The following is a 13,275-nucleotide window of genomic DNA, read 5'->3' on the forward strand; positions in this document are numbered from 1 at the left end:
ACTGATAACGATGAAGTATTAAGGCTCAGCCCTTTGTAATGGGAATGGAAGCTTTAAACGGCCCACCAGTTATGTAATTTGCATTGGGTGACGCCCGGACCCTATTTCCCTCTCCCGTCATGCTGTATAACATAGGTTGACGTGACAGAGAGACGGGGGGGGGGCGAAGAACTCTACTGAGACCCCGAGGAAATGGACGATGCGCTTATGGGCTTCCTTGGCAACCAATACAAGTGCACTTGCGAGGAACCCCCTGGGCTATAAATCATTCTAATTTTTGAGAAGTAGGGCAGCAGGCACTGTGCCATTTTTCGTCAATCTGCGGAGAGCCGTCGTACCTGCTAAGCGCGTGTAAGGCATTATGCGCGCTTTGTTGATGCTGCGCCTGATGACGATGAAGAATTATGACATTGCCCTTTGTAATGGGTTGGAAGCATTCAACAACCTACTCGTTGCGCAATTCGCATTGTGTGACGCCTGGTTACAGAATTCGCGTTGTGGGACGCTTCGTGCTTATTTTACTCTTCCATATGCTAATGAGGTTCGTTCCCGACATGAAGCCTGTATAGGACCTTTTTGCAAAGCAGTTTCAAGCACTGGCTTGGCTCAGAGGTTGTACACTGGGTTCCCACGCAGAGGGCCCATGTCCGAACCTCGTTCGATCCTAGAATTTTTTTCTTGTCTCCTTTTTTTTCTTATTTCGTGCGATACTGGTTACGGACAGCGGCGGACAACTACGGTGCCAAAAACGGCCGGTGAAATGTTCTCATAACAGCTTTCGCTGTAAAACAATCGTTTAGCTTTATCTGACGCAAGGCCTTTCGACATAGGACAACACTTCCCGTGATCGTGGGAACACCGAAGTCGACTCCTGACGATGTATCCCGTGCGAAACTCTTCCTTTCCGTATCGACAACTCTCGCCGCAGCTTCACCTGTGTCTCCTAACGCTGAAATGTTCGTGTAACCTCAACGTTCGGCAAGGCATAATGCTCCACAAATTGAGTGCCATGATCTACAAATCTTCATGGCCAGGAATTGGGGAAATGGACTTAGTTGAGGAAGTTGCCACCAGATGCCACCAGAGAGACTAAAATGGTAAGCCTGGGCGCGCGATGTGTTGCCCGCGCCAGTGGCGAGGGGTCTCATTGAGACATTGTATTCTCCTGCGCTCTCGCTCTCCCGCGCGCGTTCCCGACCATTGTATCCCCTTTCGTTCTCGCACACGATCCCCAGCATTGCATCCCCCTTTCGTCGACGCACGGAACGGAAGAGGTCGTGGGTTGCGCCTTTTTCTTCTGAAGCAGAAGGAGCTTGATGTGGACAAGTTGGCGTAGTAAAGTCCCTAGGGACTTTAGGTGTAGGGTCTTTATGTGTAGCACACTATGGGACTGGGGTGTAGGAACTTTAGGTGTAGCATACTGGAAAATTTAACGTTGCGCAAAGCACACGAGGACTAGAAAGGAACACTTAAACAGACAAGCGCAATGAAGACAGGAAAGAGCCCAGTGTAGAATAAATCTGAAGCAGAAGGAGCTAGATGTGGGCGAGTTTGTCTCTTTCAGTGTTCCTTTCTAGTCCTCATGTGTTTTGTTTGCACAACGGTAAATTTTCCTTTTTCTTCTTTCTGCGCAACCACTAATTACAAGAAGGCGTCGTCTTTCCCCGTCACTACATAGGGGGGCAGCCACGCTCCCCAAGAGCCTGTTTTTACACACCACGCCGCAGCGCACTCGTACTGCGCTTGAGGGCAATTCAGGGGCATTTATGAAACTTAGTAGCCTCTGAATGGGAAGATTTTTGTACAAGAGGAGATTCGGGTCATTTTGAAAAAAAAAGACACTTTTTCGTCATCTGTTTAGATGTACTGCTGCTATTTATCAAAATATTAAGGCGCAGTTCAAGCGCAACGCAGTTAATGTTATTTGGTTGTGCCGCACTGGATGTGAAACCCCCAATTTACACGCTTGCGCCTGTTTACATACGACCACCTCTAGAAGCCTTGGCGCCTCATAGTCGACTGGCATTGCAGTTGACTTGAAAAGTTTAATTAAGCAATCCTTAAATTCATCGTCGGAACTCCTTCCTGTTTCGTTGTTCGGGGAAAAAGGGGAGCTATTTCATCGCTTCTTTCGAGCCTTTCTATGGGTTGTTTAAATTTAAATAACGCGGTTACTCTCTCGAGATTTAATTTTTTTCTTGAATAGCGTGGAGCACTGCCGCCGGAAAAGCTTGTTCTTCTGGACAAATTTCCTGAACAAAGAAGAACAAACTGTCTGGTTGCGGGAGAGTCGAGGCTCGAGCTCAACCCCATCATCCAGAAAAGAGTCCGCGCTCATATGACAACTGAAACATAAATGACGGCGACAGGCAACAATAGCGGTTGGCGAAAAAATATATTGACTACTGAAAGAATGCGTCCTCTGGAGGTTTACGACAGATCTCATTCAATTTAACCAGGTTTCATGCAATATAAACTGTTTTCTAAAGTATGGCTCTTTGTAACTTTCAAGCATTTTTCTTTATTTTTTGGCACTTTCCATATTTCGCACAAAACTTCGATTATATAGATTACACTGCAATCAGCTATGTAAACTATTGTTGTCAAGCAAAATTTGCAATTTATACAGGCTAAAATATTTTTTAGTATCTAGACAGTACACGTGCAACTCCATTTTGCACTACTGAATTTTTCTTAGAAATGAAGCGAATTACTAAGACATTTTTTTTCATATAGGCAAGTACACTCCCAAATTCTATTGTAGCAGGATAAGCTGCAGCGGGATTACACAAGCACGTGCGCATGCATATATATATATATATATATATATATATATATATATATATATATATATATATATATATATATATATATATATATATATATATATATATTGTAGAGAAGCATTGGAAAGCTCTAATGGGTCGTCCTCTCAAGCGCCTCCTAGTGGGTCACCCTCTTCGCCTATTCTCGGAGAGCACGCCCCTCGTGCTCGTGCTCGTGAGAGTCTGCGAGTCTGCGCTCTGTCGTTGTGCATCGTCGCCGTCAATCTCGCCGTCAATAAACGTCTTAACAAAGTGGTGGAGAGTGCTGTACCGTCACCACAACTTCGGTCTCCATTCGATGCCCCTGGAGCTTCGATCCCGTACCGTGCCATCTACCATGCCGCAAGACGCCGCTCAGCAAACGCCGCCTCCTGCTCCGACCGCTTGTCCCGGTGTCCCCCGCATCCGTGACCCTCCTATCTTCACCGGCGCGTATGGCACCGACGTGGAGGACTGGCTCGCGATTTACGAGCGGGTGAGTGTTCCCAATAAATGGGACGAAGCGGGCAAGCTGAGCAACTTAGTTTTCTACCTCGCGGGTGTGGCAGGCATGTGGTACAACAACCATGCATCCGACTTCCCGACGTGGTCCGATTTCAAGACCGCCATCGTCGACGTGTTTGGCCGCCCTGCCGTCCGTAAGCTGCAAGCCGAACAGCGGTTGCGTGAACGGGCACAACAGGCCGGTGAATCGTTCACGAGCTACATTGAAGACATCCTTGACTTGTGCAAAAAAGCCGACGCCAGCATGCCGGAGTCTGACAGAATCAGGAATGTCATGAAAGGCATCGACGACGATGCCTTCACCATGCTGCTGGCCAAAAACCCTCGCACAGTGGCAGAGGTCATCACGCTCTGCCAAAGCTACGAGGAGCTGCGCCGGCAGCGCTTGATGACCCGTCGACCGCCATCACGCGATGCTGATCTCGCGGGCTCGTCGGCCATTTCCGACCACTCCACCTTGCTCGCCGAAATCAAGTCGTTCGTGCGTGAGGAAATTGCCCGCCAGATCTCTCTACTGGCTTTCGCTCCACCGCAGCGTGTTGACCAGCCGCCCACTACCCTCCTGCCTCCTCTCCGCCGAGCGATTCAGCAGGAAATCGCAGAGGTCATTCCTGAATACCACCAACCGCCTCCAGTGCATGCGCCACTAAGCTACGCGCAAGCTGTAGCCAGGCCGCCCCCAGCGATTCCTGTGGCTGCACCGCGAAGTTACGCCGAAGCCGTCGTCGGACCCCAGGCCTTCGACGCGGCTGTGCCGCCTACGTACGTCGACGTCGTCCCCAGGCCCCCACACCTGCCTACAATGCCCTCATATCAGCAGCCGTCTCGTCCGTCCCGTTCTGCGACATGGATGCGACCCGCGAACCGCTGGCGCACTTCCGACAACCACCCCATCTGCTTCGCGTGCGGTTGCGCCGGTCACGTCGCACGCTACTGCAATCGCATGGAGCCGCCTCGGGTCGCATCAGCCCTGCCCAGCCAATCAAGCCAACCTTATTATGACCAAGTGCCGCCTATGTCACCGACGTCCCGCGCCGCAACATCTACCCGCCGGTCACCGTCTCCACGACGTCGCTCACTGTCGCCTATGCGGCCACGTCCGGTCTCACGTGACCAGGAAAACTAGTCGTCGCAGTCCACGAGGCAAGGGCTGCGACGCTATCGAACTGCGAAAGCCCTCAGCGAAGCCCATCGAACGTGATAGACGTGTTTGTGGACGGTGTTCGCGCATCTGCCCTTATCGACACTGGAGCCGCCGTATCCGTCATGGACGCCAAACTTAGCCGATTACTGCGAAAAGTGACGACGCCACTTTCTGGTCTCTCCCTCCGTACAGCCAGCGCCCAAAGTATTCACCCTACAGCGGTGTGCACCGCCCGCGTCATTATTCAGGATGCTCTGTACGCCGTCGAATTGATCATAATTCCTGCCTGCTCTCACGACGTCATCCTAGGATGGGATTTTCTCTCCCTCTACGACGCCGTCATTCATTGCGCACCAGCCGAAATAGAGCTCTCACCATTCTCTAATTTGACGCCGGCAGACAGTCCATCGGCTGCGAGCAAGGTACATGTCAAAGACGACACCAAGGTGCCTGCAAACTCGTCAACGGCGGTGTCAGTCTACTGCGCAAGTCTTTCCGACACCGTTGCACTCCTCTCGCCATCGGACCGTGTTTGCATGAGGAAAGGCTTGCTGGTGCCTTTCGCGACCGTGCAAGTCACTCAGGGCAGCACCTCTATTTTCGTTATCAATCCATTCCCGTACAGTGTCACGTTGGTGCAAGGGGAATGTCTCGGTAGCGTGGAACCCCTCGAAGACGCACAAGTAATGGACGAACCAGATGAAATGCACTGCCACAGTTGCAGTACGCTCGGTGCTCTTTCCACGTCTTGTTCATCAACCGCTGATGTTTTTGGTTCCTCCATTGCTGAGAACCTTACGCCAGTCCAGCGTTCCCAGCTTCTGGGCCTGTTGGAAGAATTTCGCTCTTCTTTCGATGTCGCTCAAACTTCTCTCGGCCGCACGTCCGCCGTTACGCATCGCATCGACACTGGCACCCAGCCGCCACTGCGGCAACGTCCATATCGCGTATCTCCCACAGAACGCCGTGTAATCAACGAGCAAGTCGACGAGATGCTTCGCCGCGATGTTATTCGACCTTCTAACAGTCCCTGGGCGTCTCCTGTTGTTCTTGTGGCGAAGAAGGACGGTTCTGTGCGGTTCTGTGTGGATTACCGACGACTTAACAAGATCACTCGCAAGGACGTGTATCCACTACCGCGAATAGACGACGCGATTGACAGCCTGCAAGGCGCAGAATTCTTTTCATCTCTTGATTTGCGCTCAGGGTACTGGCAAGTACCTATGGCTGATGACGCTCGACCGAAGACCGCCTTTGTCACGCCCGACGGCTTGTACGAATTCAACGTCATGCCGTTTGGGCTGTGTAATGCGCCCGCCACCTTTGAGCGCATGATGGATACCGTTCTGCGCAACCTGAAATGGCACACATGCTTATGCTACCTCGACGACGTCGTTGTTTTCGCTCCGGACTTCTCCACGCACCTTCAACGCCTGCGGCATGTTTTGACGCGTTTGAGCGAGGCCGGTCTGCAACTGAATCTAAAGAAGTGCCGATTTGCAGCACGGCAGCTGACAATACTCGGCTCGATCCAGCCAAGCTTCGGGCCGTGACCGAGTTCCCCAAACCTACGTCCGTCAAGGAACTGCGCAGTTTCGTAGGACTGTGTTCCTACTTTCGGCGCTTCATTCGAAACTTCGCGACTATCATATCGCCGCTGACGAAGCCCCTCGGAAGTAATGGGCCGCTCAATTCGTGGTCGTCAGAGTGCGACGAAGCTTTCGCGAAGCTCCGTCGTTTGTTGACGTCGCCTCCCATACTACGCCACTACGACCCTACGGCTCCTACAGAGGTACACACAGACGCCAGCGGTGTGGGCCTTGGCGCTGTCCTTGCGCAGCGCAAGCCAGGGTTCCCTGAATATGTCGTGGCATATGCAAGTCGCACGCTTACCAAAGCCGAGACCAATTACACCGTCACCGAAAAGGAATGCCTGGCGATTATCTGGGCCCTTACGAAGTTCCGACCTTATTTGTATGGTCGCCCATTTGATGTCATCACCGACCACCATGCACTATGCTGGCTATCATTATTGAAGGATCCATCAGGCCGCCTTGCCCGCTGGGCACTTCGCCTACAGGACTACGACATCCGCGTGCTGTACCGCAACGGACGCCAGCATGCTGACGCCGACGCACTCTCGCGCTCCCCCTTGCCTGACGACAATACCCCCAGCTCAGTGTCTCACAATGCCGTATCTTCCATCGACATTCACACCATCGCTACCGAACAGCGCAAGGATCAGTGGATCGCTTCACTGATAGACTTGCTCACTGATCCATCGGCAACACCATCGACTCGCGCGTTGCGTCGTCAAGCCCATCATTTCGCCATTCGTGACGACCTCCTTCACCGACGCAATTACAACGCCGACGGCCGCCAGTGGCTACTAGTAATACCCCGCAGTCTCCGTTCTGACATATGCGAATCCTTCCACGCTGATCCGCAGTGTGCGCACTCGGGGGTATCGAAAACATACCACCGCATTCGCCAACGGTACTTTTGGCGAGGGATGTACCGCTACGTGCAGAAGTTTGTTCGCTCCTGCATCGATTGTCAGCGCCGCAAAGCTTCATCACACCAGTCACCAGCAGGTCTACAGCCTTTACCTTGCCCTGATCGGCCGTTTGGGCGCGTTGGCATTGATTTGTATGGGCCAGTTCCTCTGACGTCGGCTGGTAACCGCTGGGCCATCGTCGCTGTAGACCACCTTACGCGATACGCCGAAACTGCCGCCCTCCCAGCGGCTACAGCGCGCGATGTAGCCTCCTTCCTGCTCCACCGGTTCATGCTGCGCCACGGTCCACCCCAGGAGCTGCTCAGCGATTGAGGCCGTGTCTTCCTGTCGGAAGTCGTCGAAGCCATCCTCAAAGAGTGCAACGTTGTTCACCGCAAAACTACTGCTTACCACCCGCAGACGAATGGCCTGCAGACGAATGAACCGCACGCTCGGCGACATGCTATCGATGTACGTCGCCGCCGATCACACAAATTGGGATTCGATTCTGCCTTTCGTCACCTACGCCTACAATACCGCCCCTCAAAGCACAACTGGTTTCTCACCCTTTTTCTTATTGTACGGCAGGCACCCGTCGCACACAATCGACACAATCCTTCCATACACGCCGGATCGATCGGAGTGTGCGCCTATTTCTGCCACAGCCAGACTTGCTGAGGAGTGTCGCGAGCTTGCCAGGACCTTTACTATGCAGGACCAAGAGCGGCAGAAGAGCATTCGCAGTGCCACCAACACTTCTGCAGCCACGTTCCTCCCTGGAGCGCTCGTATGGCTCTCGGTTCCTACCACTGTAACTGGCCTCTCTTCCAAACTACTACCCAAATACGAAGGCCCCTACCGTGTCGTCGAACGCACTTCCCCGGTCAACTACCTGATTGAACCTATTGAACCATCTTCGGACATGCGCCGTCGAGGGCGCGACATTGTCAACGTGGAGCGCCTCAAGCCCTACCATGACCCGCTCATAGTGACCAGCTGTTAGGTCGCCAGGCGGCTCCCTTTTCGTACCCGGGTAATTGTAGAGAAGCATTGGAAAGCTCTAATGGGTCGTCCTCTCAAGCGCCTCCTAGTGGGTCACCCTCTTCGCCTATTCTCGGAGAGCACGCCCCTCGTGCTCGTGCTCGTGAGAGTCTGCGAGTCTGCGCTCTGTCGTTGTGCATCGTCGCCGTCAATCTCGCCGTCAATAAACGTCTTAACAATATATATTTCTGCGTTTGCTAACAAACAATGGTGCAAAAATCCCTTGATTACTCTAGATACTCTAGACTTATATCGAATCCTTAGAAGGATCAAATGCTGATTTTTTTTTGATCTGAACTGAATTAACGGGAAGGTAAACGAGTAATTGCTGCTTTTTCTTGGGCTAGTTGGAAGAGCATACTGTATTTTTGGACGCACTTGAAAACAAGGCCACATAGTGGCACAGATAAACCACAAACCAAAGCGCTTTCGTTTGTGGTTTATGTGTGCCTCTGTGTGTCCTTGTTTTTGAAGCGCGTCCAAAAATACAGAATAATTGCTCAAATGTCACAACAGCTTCAACGCCAAGTTACACCAGGTAAGGAAAAATGCTAAAGTGTGTAACCCCCGATTTCGGACAATAAATAGCTCCTTATTATAGTTTTTATTACATAATAAAAACTGCTTCTACCTTCATTATTTGTTTAAAAAGCTGTCCACTACGAACAGTGGTTGTTTTGGGTGTTCGAGTCGTTAGGACCTTACTAGATACTTCAAGGGATACTGAAAAAAATAGAAATAGTGACAAAAACATCGAAATTTCTCACGGAAGACGTGACTATTTCGATGAACAGATTTTATTCAGCATATTTTTGAACTGTTGCCTGTATTTCTGGAGCACATCGACAGCCGTGACGTCAAGTGTACCCATGGCAAGAGCGGGCTGCGCGCTCTTTTGTCCGCTACTTCCCTTTCGCCTCTCCATCCCACTCTTCCACAAAAGCGTTGAGGCATGTATCCGTTCGTACTGGTTCTAGGAACCGTAGTGGGAGCGGAGCCGGTTGAGAGCCGCGTACCGATAACGGTCTCCTCTCCCGACCCTCTCTCAAGCGCAGCCGGTGGCATGTTCTTCCTAGCTTGGAATATTTACAAAGCCACGTATGTCTAAGTACATTAGCCACGCATCTTTCAGCGGAGAGTATGCGAACGCGACGTGCCTTTCTCATCCCGGTAGTCCCCCGTCATTAGTGAGCGGGGGGCGCGTTTCTCCAGGTGTTGAAGCGCTAGGAAGAACATGGCTACCGAAAACGAGCTTTAACCAATAGATTCGTCGGTGGTGGTTCAATGGTTGTCGGTACTTAGCAAGGAAGAGAAAAAGAATCTAGGGATTTGGGAAGGGCGCCTAAGAGCTGCTCTCTAAAAAGAAAAAAAAAAACTCCGCTGATTACGCGGAGTACTTAAGTCCTTTGACAATAGACAAAATATTGCACTTGGCCGACCATGTTAGTGCGCTTTGGTAAGCATATGCACATGCAATATAGCGCTTCCTTGTGTCTACCACTGCCTTTCACGTGAAGCACAACTAAAGCATACATGTCTATGTCAAGAAAAAACGTGCAGTAAAAATTAGATGACGGCAGTTCTTTTATGGCAACGCTAAAGTCGCTAGATTTTTCCTTTTTACCTAAGTACCGACAACTGCCTCATCTCCCGGCCTTCTCTCAAGCGCAGCTGGAGTCTGCCGCCATTTTCTTCCTAACTTGGAAGGTTTACAAAGCCAAGTGCGTCTAAGTAAATTAGTCACGCATCTTTCAGCGGACAATATGCTAACGCTACGCACCTTTCTCCTCCCTGTTATTATTGAGCGGGGGACGAGTTTTACCAGGTCCTGGAAAAGAGGAAGAACATGACTACCGAAAACGAGCGTTAGCCAATGAGATTTGTCGGCGGCGCTTCAATGGTTGTCGGTACCTAAGAAAGAACAGGGAAAAGTATAGGGACTTTAGGTGGTGGCGGTAGCAACTTTATTAAGAACTCCGGCAAATTCGTGGCCTGGGCCTAGGCCGCCCCCGAGAAAGGCCAGAGACCCTGTCTCCTCGCCGCCTCAAGGGCTTGCTGGTTGGCCCACAATTCATCTTGCAGGTTTGAGCTGCGAAGCGCGGCCGTCCACCGCGCTGCAGCTTCATCTGGGGAGACTGCATTTTATTCGCCTATAACCGCGCATTCCCAGAGAATGTGCCTAAGAGATGCGTGAGTCCAGCGGTATAATTTGCAGTTATCGTCTGAATAGACATCTGGGTATATCCTCCTCAGGTGAACGGGGTTGGTGAAGGTCTGGGTTTGTAATTGCGTCCAAACTACCGATTGCGCCCTGTGGAGTTTGGGCCTTGGGGGTGGATAGATACACCTGGATTTTTGATAAAATTTTGTAATGTCACAGTATATAGTCATTCTGTCCCTCTCTGTCCAGCCCTCCACTGGATTTTCATACCCTGGAGAGGACCTTTCTACACGAGCGCGGAACGTCACATCTCGCGCTACGCGATGGACCTCTCCATTGAGGTTGGGTACGGGAGTGTGGGGGGACGTATGAGCCGGGAACCATATAATGTTTCGTTCTTCCGTCTTTTCAGAGGTTATATAAGTCGCGTCCGATTTGAGGATAGCCGCGGCCTCTGGTTAAATTCTGCCTTGTGCATAATTTGTGACCACCGCCTGCGAGTCACATATGATATATCTGCAACCGGGGCAAACGATGGCTAGGGCGATCGCCACTTCTTCCGCTGCCTCAGGGTTTTTGCCGCATACACTACACGAGCTGACCAATTGTTTATCAGTATTGAGGACTGCCACTGCGAATGCACGTCGATCCGCGTATTCTTCTGCGTCTACAAACAGCGCTTCCTTGTCCCTACCGAATGCTTGTAGTAAAGACCTGGCTGTTCTCTCTGTTAGACCCTGATTGAGTTCGGGATGCGTATTCTTAGGTAGGCTAGCCACCTGGAGCTTTCCTGTGATCGAGCTGGGGAGGGATGTCTTGTCGCCATGCTGCTTGTGATAGGATATCTCCAGTTTGTCCAGGATGCTCCTGCCCATTCGTGTCCTGGTTAGTCTCTCGAGTTGCGAGATTTGTTGTGCCTCTGTCAACTCTTCGAGCGTATTGTGGATGCCCAGCTGTAGTAGAAGTTCCGTGCTTGTGCTATCAGGAAGGTCCAGCGCCATCTTGTGTGTTCTTCTAATTAGAGTGTTAAGCTTGGCCTTCTCTACAGTGCAGCAGTGATGGAAGGCGGCCACGTAGGTTATGTGACTAATGATGAAGGAGTGTATGAGTCTGACGACACTGGCCTCCTTCATACCGCGATGCCTGTTGGTGATTCTTCTGATGAGGCTCATCGTATCCGTGATTTTAGTATCCAGATTCCTGATCGATGCTCCGTTGGCGCCGTTCGATTCTATGATGTGTCCGAGCACCGTTATCTGCTTGACCCTTGGTATTTCGTGTCCTTCTTTGGTGCGTACGCAAATCTCTTCGTGCTCCGCATGTCGAATGTAACACTTGCGGGGCCTTCCCTTAAGCGTCGGGCGGTAGAGGAGACGTTCAGATTTTTCTGGCGAGCAGACAAGACGGGTTCCTACGAGGTACTGTTCCACTACCTCAAGCGCGGTCTGTAGCCGCTGCTCGATTTCTCCGTGGCTTTCCTCGCATATCCAAATCGTAATGTCGTCTGCGTATATGCGTGATGCAATCCCTCTCTGCGTTTAGGCGTTTGGGGAGGCTGATCATAACGAGAATAAAGAGCATCGCCGAGATGACGCAGCCTTGTGGGGTGCCGACGCTGCCCATACTCCTGCCTTGTGGTGCGAGTTTGCCCAGTGTTAACGAGACCCTTCTGTTAGTGAGGAAATCCTTAGTGTAGTTGTACGCTCGGTTGCCCAGATTTAGTGCGGCCATCTTGCGTAGTATGGCTGCGTGAGCTGCGTTGTCGAAGGCTTTCTTGAGGTCTAATCCTAGAATGGCCCTGCTACCTCTCGTCTTGTTGTCAAGTACCTGGTGTTTGATTTGCAGCATTGCATCCTGCGTGGAGAGATGAGCTCGAAACCCGAGCATGGTGTCCGTATACGCTTCGATGTCGTTCAAGTGTGCGTTGATAGGACTGAGGACAGCGTTTTCCATCAACTTTCCGACGCACGACGTAAGGAATATGGGGTCAAGGTTGTCAAGATTTAGGGGTTTTCCGGGATTGGGGATGAGCACCATTTTTGCTATTTTCCATTGGTCAGGTATGGATCCTCGGGTCCAGCATTCGGTGATGTACTTTGTCAGTTCCGAGATGGTCTCTTTGTCTAAGTTACGAAGGGCCTTATTAGTTACGCCATCCGGTCCCGGGGCCGAGTTGCTATTGAGCTTTTGCAGAGCGGCCCAGATTTCCGCCTGAGGGGCGTTCTGAGAGGCGTATCTGTTGCAGAGCTCGGAGAAGATTTCTTCTTTGGCCTTGGTGTATTGCGTATTACCTGCGCATGGTTTCCCTATGTGTTGTTTTAGTTGGGTCTAGCAGATGTCGGAGCAGGCGCCACGTGTGACCGGTGCCAATCCGTTCGTCCATTGTGCTGCAGGTCTCGTTCCATTGCTGTTTACTAAGAGTTCGGCAGTGCTCTTCAATTTGTTTGTTGAGTAACGCAATGCGCTTCCTCAATTTCCTGTTGGGTCTTTCTTTCTGCCACCTCGCCTGTAATGATCCTTTGGCCTCCCACGTGGGCCTCAGGCGGCTGTCTATCTTATCGATGGGAAGTTCTGGCGCCACGGTCTTTGTAACATCTTTGACGCATTCAAATACATACTTTTGAAGAATGACGATGATAAATAGCTATACAAACTGGTCATCCACACGCATGCCAACGTAAAATTGTCCGGGATTTTCTGGCCTTGTCCCCCTTTTTTTGTACAATAATTTTTTTTGCAAAATACAATACTGGGTTGTAGCCCCGCGAATGAGCATAAGTGTGCAAGACCCCAATCACGTTCATCGCCACAGAGCACTACGGCTAGCACATGAATTCTATACCAGCTCTAGTAATGTTGAACATGCTTTGTAGCATGAAATAAGGTGCTTTTCTTTAAAAAAAATGAGACAGACTGAGTGAAAATATATGTGCAAACTGCCATACATGTGTAAAAGACGCAAGATCTACTGCGAATGACGTGAGCAGTCTGTTTGGTGTAGCAAGTTTTTATTGAATTAAGAGAGCTTCATGGAACAATGCAACAAATTGACAAGTGATAATACAAAAAGCAGTTGTTGCGACGTTTTTTTTGTAGTATTCAC

Source organism: Rhipicephalus sanguineus, chromosome 11 (genome assembly GCF_013339695.2).
Source record: "Rhipicephalus sanguineus isolate Rsan-2018 chromosome 11, BIME_Rsan_1.4, whole genome shotgun sequence".
NCBI classification, from domain to species: Eukaryota; Metazoa; Arthropoda; class Arachnida; order Ixodida; family Ixodidae; genus Rhipicephalus; species Rhipicephalus sanguineus.